Genomic DNA, 16,775 nt, shown 5'->3' on the forward strand with positions numbered 1-16,775 from the left:
TCACTCAGCTGGGGACTTTAAGGGGAAGCTTTAGGAGTTACTCAGTTTAATTAGGACTGCATTCTCTCTAACCGCAGTGCCGAAAATCTCAGCTCTCCTGTCTGGGGGAACCAAGTGACAACTAGTGGTGACGGGGGAGGTTGCACTCGAACTCACTGGACACAGAACATTTCATTTTCTCTCCTTTTTTTTTGTTTCCGTTTTCTGCGGGGTGTGGGTGCATGTTACTGAGGCTTCGTGCTTGGAAAAAAAATAGTGTTACGACCTCAGGTTGTAAAGCCCTAAACTTGGGTGTACAGCGGATTGATTTAGAATCAGATCCTGGGAAACATTTCCCTTTCTAAACTTTGACTCTCTCCTCTCCCCGACTCACCTTTCCAAACTCTACTTTATTAGCTGAAGATCCTGACCTGATTGGCAATTCCTGTTTGTGTTTTGTTTTTTAATTTATGTCTACTCCTGACTAAATAGCTGAGTTCCCCTACCCATTTTCTCCCAGGTTAAAATTTTTTGCCTACAGGCTTAGCATTCTTATGTTAATACAAGCAAAAAGTGAAAAATCGCCTTTTCAGGAAGCATTGAAATAGATAGTCCTTTTGAGAGTGGGTGAATCATGCCATCTTCAGAGATGATAATGATAAATTCCATTTACATGAATTGAAAAAAATTATTCTTCTTCCATGACCTGCAGGGATCATTAATCTTTCTCATTTTAGATGCCTGCCTCTCATGTTTTACCATGGCATTGGGTTAACAGTAATTTGAAAAACCTACTCCTTTTTAAAATAAGTAACCATCAAATATTATTCTCTCTTATCATAAATCGGCAAGTAATTTTGGGGTTTTTTGTTTTACTACATTTTAGAGAGCTCTGCATATGAATTGTTGGTTTGACTAATCTGTCGGTTGGTTTATTAAATGAATGACACCTCCTCCTAGATTTTAAGGGTCTATATGTAAGGTTTTCTTCATGTCTTTCTCTTGAGATAAAAAGAAGACCCTTCTCCTTCTCTGAGCTACCCAATGCTAAAGCTTCTAATCCCCGGTTCAAATCATTCTTTAATAGGCCATAGTCCTGCCCACAGCTCAGAATGCAAATAGTCAGGGAGTCAGATAGAATTTTAAAAGTGCAACAATCGAGGGCCCTGTGAAATGTAGCTACTATATGGGGGAAAGGGCAGAAAGTATCCTCTTAATTTAACAATATCAAATCCTTTCTCCCCTATATACATAGTAGAACTGTACTTGGTCACATTTGTATGCAAATTGATTCTCTGTTTGGCTTAAGAAGACAGAACTGTACCAGAGAGATTAAAGAACAAATTAACAAAACCAAGCACATCACCCACCCCCAACTCTTTTTTCTTGGTGAACAGTAAGTATGGTTATTTTATTCTCTCAGACATTGTCTTTCACAAAAGGGAAACACAGTTTAAAAGGTTTGCATTGCAATTATTTTGATAAGGCTGTGAATGCACCATGTTAATACTTTAAGGAAAGTGGTGGTGGCCTATCAGGAAGCATCACTCTACATCTCCTTCCCCTGCGTGTGTCAAGACATACATGAGCTATGATGGGTATGGGATATGAGTCCATGTGTTTATAAGGAAAGAAGAGTCATGACTGAAGGGCTGGGAAGGGATTTGTACCATTGCACTTTCAAAATACAGAAATGGCTTCATTATTTGAGGAGTCAATGTTGCTTCAGAAATGTCCTGAGACATAAAATAATAAAAATGAGAACTGAACTAGGAAAATTCCCTCAGCAATTTTTCAGAGAGGTGGGGGGAGGAGGGGAGTTACAAGGAGGGAAAGTATTATCTTTGTCTAATTGGCATTTTCATTTCTAACTCTCTCATTTCTAAATTTTAGGTGAAAATAAGGAAGCATTAAAATCTGGGGGGTTGATAGAATGCATGTGGGGGTAAATGGAGACTGGCAGCTCCCTAGAAGGTTCCATGTGAATAATCCCTTCTCCCCCAAGGGACAGGCACTGTGTTGAAATAAGACAATCCAATAATCTCAGGCACCCAGGTACTCCTTATATTGAATGATGCCAGATGCTCACCTTGTTGGGAAATCTGGGGGCTAGAGAAGAAAAGAGCCTGGATAACAGAAATGCTGCTGCATCAGCACATAACCAGCAAAATGGCAATAATGACAGCAAAACAAACAAAACAATAATCAGAGTGCGTGAGGCAGAAGTCTCCTCCGGTGCCAACACAGAGAACAATCGAGGCCTTAGAAAGAGCTGAGGGGGAGAGAGACTAGGGTCCTGGGAGACAAGCAAACAGCACTGCGGTGCTCATCAACTGTGTCCCCATTACTAAAATGAGGTGATTTGGCTGAAGTTCCTGCTCTGATATTTGAAAAGCCTGTGGGTCTAGAATTCCAGAAGTGCCATTCTAGGATGCAATAACCAATATTGTCTCTTTATTTTTATCAATGAGGATGGGGCTTTATATCCAGAAAGATGAGTTGTTTTATAGTAGAAATGCATTCCTTTTGAGTCAAAGAGAACTGACTTTGACTCTCAGAGCCCTTACAGTGGCTTATGGGTGGGAAGGTACCAGAGCGACCCCACAATTTTCTCACCTACTCAATAACTCAAATAGACCCGTGCTAAATAACCATATCTCGCAATCTCAGCACTGCTGGCATGTGAACTGGAGAATTCTTTGTTATGAGGGCTGCCTGGTGCATTGTAAGATGTTTAGCAGCATCCTTAGCACCATAGCACCTCCTCCTCAGTCTTGACCATCTAAAAGCTCTCCAGACACTGCCAAAAATCCAGGGGTGGGGACCAACTTGGCTGCAGTTCAAAACCACTGGTATACAGTGACAACTGTTTAATCTGTTGCTCTGATGTACTAATTAGAATAAGGAAGGAAGAAAATGCCCCTCATGAAACGCTTAAAGCATCGCAGTGAAGCAAAGAGAGCCCTGGCTTGTGCTTGAGAAGGGAATAAAGGCAGAGGAGATAAACCAAGTCTAAGCCATGGGTGGCTTCCCCAAATGATGACAGCTTTTCTCTATGTGCCAATTCCACCTGCCGTCCCAGCAAATGCTTCCTTGCACAGGGTTTTGGACTGAATATGGTGCTCATTTGCTAAGAAAGGTCAACGAAAGCTTGAAGGGAAGATGTTTCTAGCACACCAGGGTCAAAAAAAAACATGGCAAATAGATTTTTGCTCAGATCTCGGTGCTGGAAAACCACCCAGATGAAAGATAAATGAGCTTCCCATCGAAGTGGCCCCTCTGGCTTCCTGGTCTCCGAGCTTGCCAAGAGGGGCAGATGACCACCTGGATCTTTCCCTCCGGGTAGCATAGCGGGAGTCTCCTGAAATCTCACCTGCGGCAGTTGGGACACTGCGGAAAGTGCCTAGGAGCTCCTAAAATGGGTCAAGGACTTTTTCCTAAGGAGAGAAGCCCCTAGGGCAAGTTTGCAGTAGGGCCAATCAAAATGTCACTCTACCCCCTTTTGGGGGTTTAGGAACCATGAGAAAGAGAAAACATCATGTCTTAAGTCCCCATGGGTCTGCTTGGCCTAGGACCCTAGACTGGTGAGTGGAGTTATGGATCGGCACATACCTTCCGCATGTTTGCAAAACTGATAATGACCTTTCAGGGGGCATCCAGGGAATTCATTGTGGAGACCACCTTGTGAAGGAGGTTGCACCCATGGGGTGCAGTGGGAAGAGCAGATAGGCTGTGATTTGAGACTCCCCCACCCCCATCCCCAGAGCCAGTTCTGTTCCCAGCCTGCAGCATGGCTTTGTCAAGTCTCTTCCCCTTATGGGGACTCCGTTTTCTTACCAAATGACTGACTCTGACACCTCTCAGTTCCCTGCAGCCTCGTCTCAGGTCTTTATGAAAGACAGAGGCCGTGCCCCCACAGGCTCAGGATGAATCTGCCTCGCTGCTCACACTGCCTTCATTCTTGACCAGGCACTTATTTATCATGTGCTCATGTGTCCAGCCTGAAACTAAGCACTCTGCAGGGGAGACAGAGGTAGCAGATGCCACAGCCCCTGTCCCTGCAGGAAGGGGAGACACTGCTCCCTATAAGGCTACATCAAAACCCTCCCTCCTTCTCCAGAGGACCCGCAGAGCTCCCCTCCCGCAGCCTGTGCGCGTCCTGCGACAGCGCATTCATGTGGCATCATTAACTTTATTTCCTTCATCAGCTGACAGAAGCCAGAATGATTTTTAAGATGGATGGCACTGTCTCCCGCCTGGCCATCTTGACGCTATCCTGCAGGCTTTCTGCTGCTTTGGGCAAAGCGGCCTTGGCCCAAAGGGAGGAGGCCTGGAATCCAGAATTTAGCTAGTGGCATGACCTTGAGAGGGTCCCATGACCTTTCCAGCCTCAGTTTCCCTAGCCACAAAAGGAAGGGAATCGACAAATCACTCTGTCTAAAATAATTTTTAGCTGTGTCAGCCCAAAATTATATTCTCCCCATCTCCTCCATAATAGAACGGTTTGAGGTACAGCTATCAGCATATTTCAATTATTATAAGAAAGAGCAACACTGAATTCTATTCAGGCTCAAAGTCCTGAAAGAATTGAGGACCTCACTAACAACTTCACTCTCTGGATAGTTATCTCAACCTGGAAACCATTATTGACAGGTCCCATAAATATGTCAGTTTCCCCAGAAAATGCTTCTTATGATGAGAAATCATGATGCCTGATCACTATCCTCAGAGATGTCAAGCGTGGTCTAAGAAAAAGACCAAAGTGTTCTGTACTTTTATCAGTGATTCTGCTTGGTTTTTTCTCCCACATCAAGACTACGTTTTAAACTTTTTGTTTACCAAGCCCCATTCATAATTAACTTATTGTCCTTGTCTTTATTAATCAAAGGCACACATACCTGCCAGAAGTACAAGCATCATACAATAAGCAATGTCGCCACACTGAGTTGACCTAAGAAAACACAAAATTTAAGACACGCGATGTTTTTAATTAGTCCATAGAGCCTTGTCAGAAGTAAATATGCAATCTGTTAGACTCTGAAATGTTTGAAATGGATTTTGAGTCCTCATTACTATTTCATGAACCCCCTAGGTACTCAGGGACCCCATTTAGAAAACATTAGATTTGATTTATTCTATATTGCTCCAAGAGAAGAACTGGGGTAAATTGATAGATTAATTTTTTAATGCACATATGCACATTCTGAGCCAATGCAATTTCAAACTTTCTGGCAGATCTGTCACATGGTGAACGGGGCTGCCTTGGTGGTAGTGAGGGTCCTGGCAGTGGAGGTATGCAAGCAGAGACCGGATGTCCTCTTTCCAGGAGGGACACAGAAGAAATGTAAACTGCTTTTGTGGGTTGAGATTTGTAACTAGCTCCAGAAAAGTAAATGAAATGCAGGTCAGAGGCAAATCTTCGATATACTTACATTCCCTCCTTTCCTAATTCCCAAATTACCATCTGATCTTTGTAAGCTCTCTGAGTCATGCCATAAACACATACTTACCCATATCTTTTTCTTCTTTTTTAAAAAATATTTTTCTATTGATTTCAGAGAAGGAGGGAGAGGAAAGAGAGATAGAAACATCAATGATGAGAGAGAATCACCAATCAGCTGGCTCCTGCACCCCCCCTACTGGGGATTGAGCCCGCAACCTGGACATATGCCCTGACCAGGAATCCAACTATGACCTCTGAGGCTCAACCACTGAGCACACCAGCTGGGCCCTTTTTCTTCTTTATAACGAATTGTATAATGAAGAAAGGGGGCAATGACCACGCACACACAATAGGACAAAGGGTTATTAACAGGAAATCACCTTCGTTATGTAAGAGCCTGGTTTTACACAGTGAGAATGAGCTCAGAATAAGAGACTATCAGAGCCAGGACCACCAACAAATGCACTGGTCCACAGACAAGTCGCCAGGCACGGCTGGTGCTCACAGGACTGATGGTCTGTACGCTGAAGGCCGCTCAGCCCTGAACTCCTGCTGTCTCTCCTGAACCAACTCCCTGGTAAGCCTGATACACAACGGAAAACACCATACGGCTGGCCAGCAATTTCATTCAAAAAGCGCATTGGAAGGGAACAATGCCTAGAGATGCCGGGGAGAGGGGCTTATGCCTATGCTTTGTAATGCAAGCCCTTATGAGGGGAGCTGAGGCCCCAACGCTTTTGAAACTCCTTAGAAAGGATCCCTTTGTGGTTTTCTGAAGTTGATATTGTCCAAGTTTCCCGAGGCTAATTCAGTGCAATTAGATTACCACTCTCTGCCTTTGAATTCGGCTGTTTTTCAGTGTCCGTTGCTAAATGAGTTTACCATCTTAACAGGGAGCCACCGACCGGCATTAATCCCAGCCGTGAAATGGACAGCGTTCTCTCCTGCCTCATATACTGGGCAGCCCACAGGCACCTGGAAAACCAGGCTCTGCCCCCTCCCCCCCAAGGTCCATCCTCAATCTCCCACCCACTCACCCCAGAGAATCACACTTGCCTTCAGTGTCTTAAGTTTCAGAATCGTGGAGGTGCAGCTCTCAAGCTAGGGGTGAGGGACTGTAGAAAGGTTCCCACCGTCATACTAGACGACCGAAACAGAAGCTCTCGGGGTCGGGACCCAGAAACCTGTAATGTTAACAAGAGTCTCTAAGGCAGTGCTTTTCAAATGTCAGTGTGTGTGTGTGAATCACCTGGGGATGCCATGAAGATGCTGAGTCGGACTCAGGAGGTCTAGGTGGGGCCTGAGAGTCTGCACGTCTAACAGCCCCCCACCCACACCCACCCCCGTGGTGCTGATGCTCCTGGGGACCAAAGGTTTGCATAGCAAGGCTCCGTGTCACCTGACTGAGGGCCCCTGACATGGATCAACCCTCTTATTTTGCAGATGAGGAGAGGAAAAATGACTTCCTCAAGGTTATAGAGGGAATGGCAGAGCTCCCAGAGCCCTTCGCAATAGTGCACGTTTCCCCAGCTCGTTCACGTCTGTTGTCTCTAAAGCCCGTGTGGCCTGGACTCTGCGACTGCACGTTCCTCCCTTCAACACACTGTCCTCCCTCAGAAACATGAACATGAATGGCGACAAGGGCTCCTCAGGCAGCTGTTCCCACCCCTGAAGTCCTAGCACCCCAAGTGCTCCCATTCCCACAGCCTGGAACTCCCACTGTGTGCCCCCGGGTAGGAGAAGGGCACTAGACAATGGGCTTCGAATGCTGGGACCCAGCCACGAGAGTCTGAGGACCGATGGCAGAGGCAGATCAAGGTGACCAAGGTCTTCCTGTGCAGGCTGTACTATCAACCTTGCAGAACTACAGGCTTACTTAGCACGCCCAGGTGTGCAGAGCCTGCTGCCCATCTACCATCTGTCTGTCTGACCTCAGACCCATGTCCTTCCTTCTCCTCTACCTCTCTGACCTATCATCCTTCCTACAAAAGCACGTTAGTATCCTACACATCGAATAGAGTAGCTGCTGGCATCTCCGGCCTCTGAGAGCTGCGTGTTTATGGCTGCGTGTTTATGGCTGTGTGTTTATGGCTGCGTGCTCGGTTCTGCAAGGCTCCCCAGCTCCAGAGGAATGCGGCAATCCTGACTGCCAGGCAGCCGTGCAGTTGCTCGTACAAGAGCATTTTACAAACTATAGAGAGTTTCACATCCATGGCCCCAGGTGAGCTTCCCAATCACCTTTAAAAATAGATACAAAACAGTGGGTACTACTCCCATTTTAGAGCTGAGAAAACTGAGGCTTAGAGAAGAAAAGTGTCTTGCTTAAAACCACACTGTTGATCTCAGGGGACAACCAGGATTCAAATACAGATCTCCTCCCTGCAGCCGACCACACTGCCTCTTTCCCCTTAAGGGGGGAATACATACACATCCCTAGCCCTGCGTGCAGTATACCTCTCCCTCTTCACAGATTCCTCCCAAAGCTGCAGCCCTGTGAGCTGGTGCACACGTCAGGCCCGCAGCCCTCGCCCTCTACGGGGCCGCAGGGCTGGGAAAAGCCTATGGGAGAGAGCTGGGCTCCCCTCTCCCATCAGGGCTTTGGTCTGACAGTCATTTTCTTCCAACTCTTAGCCAGATGGGTATTTCTCTCTCTGCTCTTGATCATTTTTAATTGTACGGTACATGCACACATTCTTTTATTGTTGTTGTCCTGAAACCAGGTGTAAGCCGCAAATCCCCTTTGATAATGACCTCCAGGTCATCCCAGCTTTTATTGCCTTAAGGAGTGTCTTACTTGATCATTTTAATTTTATTTTTATACACACATGGAATGATGGTTTATGTATTTCAGTAGTTATCCACACAGGTTGAAATCTATTGAAGTTTACTGAGCTACATATACTATCTATTGAAATATGCACACACGACCATGTCATGGGATCAGATTAACCATATAATTCTGCAGTCTGTCTTATTCAGGGGTCAGCATGTCCTGGGAAGCCTCCCCGTGGAAGCACCGGCTCCACCTCATTCATTTAACGAGCGCAGGGCCTCGTTATGGATCTCCCATTGTTTCCCAGCCACCCTGCTATCGATGGGCATTTACAGTTTTTCTAACTTTTCCACTGCAATCAGTGTTGCAATGATCACAGGGCACCTACATCTTTGTGAACACGTGTGACGTTTTGCCAGGCAGATAACAAGAACAAGAGATGGACTTCCTGGGGCACAGAGCATGCGCACCTTCGATGTTAACAGATGCTGCAGGCGGACACTCCTTTCTTCCTGAACTGTCCCCTCCCGCCCTCCTAATGCTCCATCTCAGCCTTGACTGCAGCAACTCGCTAATGATAACCATTGCTATTTACTGAGTGTTTACTGAATGCTAGGTACTGTGCTAACAACCATAGGCCTCATCTCATCGTCCCACAAAAGTCCTTAGACATAAATACTATTGTATTCCCATTTTACAGGTGACAAAAATGAAGCATAAAGAGGTTATGTCATTTGCCCAAGGCAAGACAACTAGTAAGAGACAGAGCCAGGATTCAAAAACAGAAAACATTCTTTTAATCACTGCACTGCCATTGTTACTCCAAGAATGAACCAGCGAGAGGAGGGCAGGACTGACTGGAAGAGGGAGATGGAGGCAGAATTGGCCTCTCCAGATCATCCAGGCCCAGTCGTTTGCAGATGGTTCTAGATAATAATAAAGTTAACGTACATCTGTAGACAGATGTGAGTGTCCAGTCTCCATCCTGCACACAGGAGGAAGATGGCACTAAGGTCCGCCCCATCACAGGTCCGTGGTTAGACCTCTGTCTAAGGGTAGAGACAGGTTCTGCAGCCCACCCTTTCGTCTCTGTCCCACCTGCCTTGGGACCAAAGTCACTCGATTGAAAAAGCTGTCGAGGATTACGGGAGAGAATTTCTGACTGAGTGGGGAGGTCAGGAAGCAGGACAGCATAATCTCAGGCCTGTTTTAATTTTTTTTTAACTGCTGGTCCCTAGTACTTAGACCAAGGACCTTTTCAAGCCTCGTGCTCTAACCCCCAAACACACAGGACTGTGTGTACCCAGTGTCTCTTCATCTTCACTATGGGAGGTTGAAGAGGCCGCCCAATCTCTAGCATGGGGGGGAGTCTCACCACAAAATCTGGATCTGCCACGCCCAAGGCAGACCCACAGGGCTTCTCAGAACACCCCGAGGCCAGGAAGCCACAGTCAGCCCAGAGCAAAATGGGGAGAGGCAGTGAGGACTGGGCTAGCTCTCCTTTCCGACGGTGAGTGTCACATGGCCTGTGGGAAGCCCAAACAGGGCTGCCGCAGACACCTGTCTCCAACAGTTCTCCGAGTGACACCAGCGACAGCTCTGAATGTGTCCCCGCAGGTCTGTTGCTAGTAGAAGAAAAAGCACAACACACATATATGTCTCCTAATATCAGCTCTTGAAATAAACTTGCTGGTTTGTTTGTTTACATAATAAACATTATACATGTTTGCTGTAAGATATTTAAACCGCATAGGGAAATATATTTAGAACTGAAATACTGAGAAATCTTACTCTCTGGGGTAAATCACTTATACAGTTGGATATTCATCTTATGCAAATGATTTTAATAACATAATAATGACAAAAGCATGAGTGCTTACTCTGTGCCTGACATCTTTCTAAAAGTTGCATGTGTATAAAAGCCATGTAATTCTCAGAACAATCCTATAAACCAGATACTATTGCTCATCCATTGTATGGATGAGGTTGTGAATGAGGAAACGGAGAACTGGAATAATTTTCTTAGGGCTGCTCGCTTGGGAACAGCGTGACAGACTGAGACCCAAGCAGTCTGGCTTCAGGGAGCCTTCACCTGCTTTGCTACAATAGTAAACTGTTTCTGTTTTGCAAAAATGGGATTATACTAAACACCATGTTCTGCAACTTCCCTCTTCTCACTTGTCAATACCTTGCCATTGTACATAAGCGGCCATTTCATTCATTTTTGCATTGGTGCTGCCTTCCGCCGAGAACACCAGGTTTTAGCATGACACAACCCTCAGCTTGCCACAATCCAGCCCACCTCCAACCCCCCACCCCTCCATTTCCAGCTCCTTGACCAAATTCCAGCCCAAATTCTCGCTGGTCTTTGTAACAGGCGCAGTATTCTCTACTCTGTGCTTTTCTCACACTGTGGTCTGTCCCTCCATACATCTAGACAAGCCCCTCTCCTCATTTCTGCCCTCTGGATTCAAGCTCATTGAATTTTGAATCTTGCCTCTGTCACTTCCACCCTCTGTTGTCTTGGCAGTTTGCTCAGCCTTTCTGATCCTCAAGTTCCTCCTCTTAAAAAATGGAAATAACAACCTCACTGATAGATAAATAAAGTCACCTTTGGAGCCTCTCCCCCACCCGCCAGCTGAGTGCAAACTCTTTACAAATGGTAATTCCCTCTCCACTTCTCTGTGACCCTGGCCTCAGGATCCACCCCTCGCATCACTTTCTCCATGAGGAATCCCCTGGATGGCCACCATCCCGACCCCAAACTGGGCGTGGACTCTCCTCCTAAATCCCTTTGGAAATGCAGGCTTCACCCTTGGTACTTGGTTTGTTCTAAGTGGCCTCATATACGTTTAGGTGCCCTTCTAACCTTCCTGTGGGATCATACACCCTTCCATGGCTGGGAACTTAATGACTTTCTTGGTGCATGTGAAAGGCCAACAAGAGGACAAAGAGTGCTACCCAGAATTTTCCGCTTGTCCCACTTCCCCTCGTGGGTAGCACCATCCCTGTGGTTCATGTATATTAGATATTCAGTGCTTGTTCAATGGAATGGCTTTGTCCCCACATGCCTGCTCCTGTCCTCCTCTCTTTGGCTCTGCAGAAGCCCAGGATCAGAAGGCTTCCCACCAGCCAACCCCAAAGCACTGCTGTATCTCACCGTGACCCCTTTTTGCTCCAAGAAATGAGTCACAGTGCGAGTGAGCTAGACATGGCAGCTCAGCGCTGGCTCGGTGGCTGCTGCAGTGAGTTGTTCAGCCTTACCCTTGCTGTCTGGCCGAGCTGTCCCAGTTCTGGGCCTCTCAAACCACCTGAGCCACCTCAGACAAGGCTGCCTGCCACCATTGCCTGGTCTACAGAGAGGGTGGGTCTCAGGGGAGATAGTTTTCTTGGTGGGACCTAAACCATCTAGTACAGTGGTTCTCAACCTTCCTAATGCCGTGACCCTTTAATACAGTTCCTCATGTTGTGGTGACCCCCAACCATAAAATTATTTTTGTTGCTACTTCATAACTGTAATTTTGCTACTGTTATGAATCGTAATGTAAATATCTGATATGCAGGATGTATTTTCATTGTTACAAATTGAACATAATTAAGGCATAGTGAATAATCACAAAAACAATATGTAATTATATATGTGTTTTCCGATGGTCTTAGGCGACCCCTGTGAAAGGGTCGTTCGACCCCCAAAGGGGTTGCGACCCACAGTTTGAGAACCGCTGATCTAGTAGAAAAGAAAAACCCTTCACAGGAGCCAAGAAAAGACTGCATCATGCCTGGACAAAGGGGACTTAAAAGAATTTGTGGAATGTGCCTTAAAATATAAAAAGCTACACTTCCTGAAAAGCAGGGTGGCAAGGTTCAGTAAAAGATGTAACCCCCATGCTGCCTCAAACTGGGCAGCCTGGAGATTAGAGGGAGATTTCCTCCCCCACCCCGCCGCCCCCCCACAAGCCCCACTCTGACTTTGTAACTGAATCTCAGTCTTCCCATCCCTAAAATAAGATTGGACCATATAAAGACAATGGGTCTTCCCAGCTGTCATTGCATAATTCTTCAATTAAGCTGGCCCACAAAGGGCCCAGCAGTTAACAACTCCAGCTTGGGAATCAGCCAGATATGTTCTAGCATCCTGGTTATACAACTTGCTAGCTGAATGCCTTGGAGCAAGACTGTTTTTAAGATTCCTCAGCCTCAGTTTCCTCATCTGTAAAATGGCAATGGTGATGATCCCTCCCTGACAGATTGCCCTAGGGATGAAATGGAAGAAGGCACGGAGAGTGTTAGCGCTGCATGTGGCACATAGCAATTGTGCAAAGCAGGAAAGCTGGGATCACCATTATTCAAGAGGGATAGGCGCAAAGCATTGTGGGAGCATGAAGAAGAGTCTGACTAACTCTGCCTGGAGGTGGGAGACAGTACAGAGTTGGAGAGTATCTCATAGGAGTCAGGACACTTCCACTGGGCCATAAAGAATGACTAATTCACCAGGTGGCAAAGAGTGCCAAGAGAGAATGATGCAGGCAGAGGGAAAGGGCTGGCAGAACAAGCAAGCTGGGCGAGGTGGAGCTCAAGGCACAGGGTGGACCAGTTGTCCACCATTACCCAAGCTCAGCCCTGTCCTGCTCTGCTCTGTTCTCCCCCAAAGGGTCTTTCATCAATTGGAAGCCCAGCTGAGAGTGGATAATTTGTTCATGACCCCAAAAATATTACTATATGCCAGCAATTATTCTAAGTTCTGGGGACAGACGAGTAAGGGAGTATAAACCAATGAACGACTTGGGAAAGTACAGAATTTCAGGCCATGGTCAGTGCTATAAACCCAGTAAAACAGGATAATGGGACAGAGTAGGCCCAGGGCAACTACACTTTCACTTGGGCCTTAATCACAGGAGATGGCAGGTGGGAGGGGACTGTTCCTTTTTTACCGATGAGGAAACAGAAACCCTGAGAGGAGCAGTGATGCATCTAAAGCAGCGGTTCTCAACCTGTGGGTCGCGACCCCTTTGGGGGTCAAACGACCCTTTCACAGGGGTCGCCTAAGACCATCAGAAAACACACATATATTACATATTGTTTTTGTGATTAATCACTATGCTTTAATTATGTTCAATTTGTAACAATGAAAATACATCCTGCATATCAGATATTTACATTACGATTCATAACAGTAGCAAAATTACAGTTATGAAGTAGCAACAAAAATAATTTTATGGTTGGGGGTCACCACAACATGAGGAACTGTATTAAAGGGTCACGGCATTAGGAAGGCTGAGAACCACTGATCTAAAGTCTCACAGCCAATAAGTGCCAGAGGCAGATAGCCTCATTCCACGCAGAAGAGTCAAAATATCCAGGATGAAAGACTAGCAGCAAAATAGAATGTATAGTAGGATCCCAGTTTTATTTTTTAAATGTTTTATTTTTCTCATATGGGGGCGGAGTGAGTCTAGAGAAATGGACCCCAAACTGTTTAGAGTTGTTATGAATGAGACTTGGGGGGCGGGGGGGCTTTTATTTCCTACATTAAATATTTCAGTAATGCTTGAATGTTTTACAACAATGTACATATTACTTTTGAAAGCTGAAGATAGATTTTTTTTAAAAGGATATCAGCGTGGGCACACAATCAAACTCGGAGCCCACCTTAATAAAAGACAACCTGCACAGGTGGAGAGAAAAACACATTTGGAGCGATCGGAACCAGTGCCTGCTTGATTGGAACAAGTGAAAACAAGGCCAGCGGCTGAGGCTGGTGTGTTGGGAAGGATTTCTGGGCAAATGGGAGTTGCTTTCCCACTGACATCATTGCACTGGAAGTGAAATGTCACTCGCAATGGAAGGCCAGGTTATACTACAGACTGGTGCTTTTAGAACAAGTAATGGATGGGACACATTTTCAAGAGAGAATAAGAAATAAAAAGGCAGGAAAACAAAGAGGGAGAAACAGAGGGGGCACGCAGAGAAATAAAGAGGCAAGAGCGCTCAGCTTGGGTCTTCACTGGTTCAGCCAAGAATTCACTGTGAGTCCCTTTCCCTCTCTGGAGCAGCATTCTCACCTGTAAAAGGGGTGGGTGGGCTGTACTAGATGATATTCAAGATCTCTCTTAGCGCCATTATTCTAGGATTTAGAAGCAAATGAAAAAAAAAGGAAGGAGGTAGAGGAGCAGAAAGGGAGAGAAACACAGGTGGGCAGAAGCAAATGATAAGGAGGAATGATGAGAGGAGGAAACCAGGAGAGAAAGAAAGGTGGGCATTCCCCAGAAGAGTTGGCGTCTGGTTATCTTGTTGGAAGCGCAGAAGGAAGGACTCTCACATCAAGAATTAAAAACAATAAAAGATTCATCCTCAGGCCTCCAACTTCATGTGCCCACTGGTGGGAGCCAGGGCTGATGTCGGGAGAAGCTGAGGCTAATGTCTGAAGAACAGGGGCCTGCGGGGAGGGAGGATGCTGCCCTGTTCTCATCTAGGAAGCGGGACAGCTCCTCTCCTCCGGGCCTGACCATGGACAACAATAATTGGCATATTCCTGGCCCTGAGAGATGTCCTGGGGGAAAGACTAGGGAAATGTGCCTAAGGGAGCTACCCCTGGGACATTTCTGCACAGTGCCCGGTGCCTGGGAGGACTCAATCCTGGGACCCATCAGACAGAGAAAATCCCAGGACAGAAAGAGTCTTCAAAGGTCTTCTTCCTCCTTTCTGCCTCTAAGCATCCCTTCCTTAACCACCCGGTGCCATAGACCTTAGCACAGATGACACTCAGTCCTCTTCTCCAATCTTTTCATAGTGTCTGAGCCATCCCAGGCCTCAAGCCCTTGGCCACAAAGACAGTGCTCCAATGCTTGGTTATACTTAATCCCCATGGCACAGTGCTGGGCACACAGTGCGCTCACCAAACCCATCTGTTCACTGGTCAATAGGGTGAACTGGCTCTAATCTCTCCCCAATCATATCTATTCTGTTGCTTACCATTTCCGTGTAAACATCCTTTTGTTTATACTGCACTGCCCTTGTTTCAAAGTCCTGCCTGAGGGGGCAGAACCTGGCAGACACCTGCCTCTGCAGAAGTGAGGTGGACACCAACCCTACAGGTGCCATCTCCAAATCTGTAATTGACCCCAATGAAGACGGGAATAGAGACTGCCACTCTATAATGAAAAGCACTGGTGCAAATGCAAGACCATAGGTAACTGTTCACTTAGCATATGGTGAGCCACTTCAGAATACCAGGTTCTTGGCTAAACAATTTATCTGAATGTTTTACCCTTCCCAACAATCCTAAAATTAGAATTACGTATTCCTAGTTTACAGGTGAAGAAACTGAGGCCAAGAGAGGTTAAGCAACTTTCAAGGTCATACAAATAAGTAGGTAAGTCACCATCCCAGCCTCTTCCTCAGCTGGTTCATGTGTATAGCGTGCTACTAAGAGTTCAGTCTCTACAGTGTACATGAATACTTCAGTGACAAGAAACTCACCAACTCCAGAAGGCAGCCTCTTCTCTTACTGGGTAGATCGAATGGTCAAAATAGTCTTTCCTCGCATGCATTAGGCAGCTGTCTACATCTTTGAAAGTCCCATCCACTGTCCCTGGTCACCTAGAAGGAATCAGTGAGCTGTAGAAGGCACCTAAACCATGGGATCAGAAAGAGCTGGTTCTATTCCTACCCTACCACCAACTAGCCATCTAACTTTCAGCCAAGTCACTTCTGCCATCCGTGCCTTGATCGCCTTATCTGTACAATATGTATACAAATTGGTACCCCATAAAGCCTTTTGGAGAAAAAAATAAGTAATATTTGCTTATAAGGGCTTAGCTCAGTGTCTGGCAAATGGTAAATACTCAAGAACATTATTTTATTCAATTGAATCCCTCTTCCCCAACAGGGATTTGTGGAAAAGAATCTGTCTGTCTTCTCTGAGCCAAACAGTCAGGGAGTCTTTCATTATTCCTTACAGGTCAATTTCAAGTTTGTTTACCAGCCCAGTTGTTCCTTTCTGGACCTGCTCCAGCCTGTTAATGTCCCTCTTAAAATGCAGGACCAAGGATGGAATAGAAACAATTAGCCAAGATTTGAAGTACAGCCCATATGCGGTGTTTCCTGCCATACCTGACTCTTTGAGTCTTTAGATTTTTAAGTTCTTCAGAATTACTGGTGTAACCTAAACTGGCACAAAACTGTAGTGAAGAATATTTGAATCTGGTGAACAGGAACTTTCATTTTTATTTGTAATAATGGCTAACATACAAAGTGGTCTCTATGTGCCTGGCATTATATCAGCACTTGACGCATATTTGCTCCATTCACCCCAACAATCCTAGTAGCGCCGTTATTACCTTCGCTTTATGATACATAGGTTCAAAGAGGTTAAGTGACTTGCAGAATTAGATTTGAGTCTTCCATACTACTCTACCTCTTGCATATGGGATGTTTATAATGTGAAAGAACTTTCAGAAATAAAAAGTTGAGTATGACACAAACAGAAGACATCGGCAGGGAAATGTAATAATAATAATAATAATAATAATAATAATAATAATAATAATAGAAATGCACTGCCCGTGTACAACACAAACA

General features: G+C 45.7%; 1 protein-coding gene across 2 annotated transcripts in view; it reads left to right on the plus strand.

The window, feature by feature from the left end:
- GLRA1 (glycine receptor alpha 1) overlaps window positions 1–16,775 on the plus strand; it is a 63,563-nt gene that overhangs the window by 441 nt on the left and 46,347 nt on the right. The window lies entirely within an intron of this gene.

This window comes from Myotis lucifugus, unplaced genomic scaffold (genome assembly GCF_000147115.1).
Source record: "Myotis lucifugus unplaced genomic scaffold, Myoluc2.0 scaffold_56, whole genome shotgun sequence".
Taxonomy (NCBI): Eukaryota; Metazoa; Chordata; class Mammalia; order Chiroptera; family Vespertilionidae; genus Myotis; species Myotis lucifugus.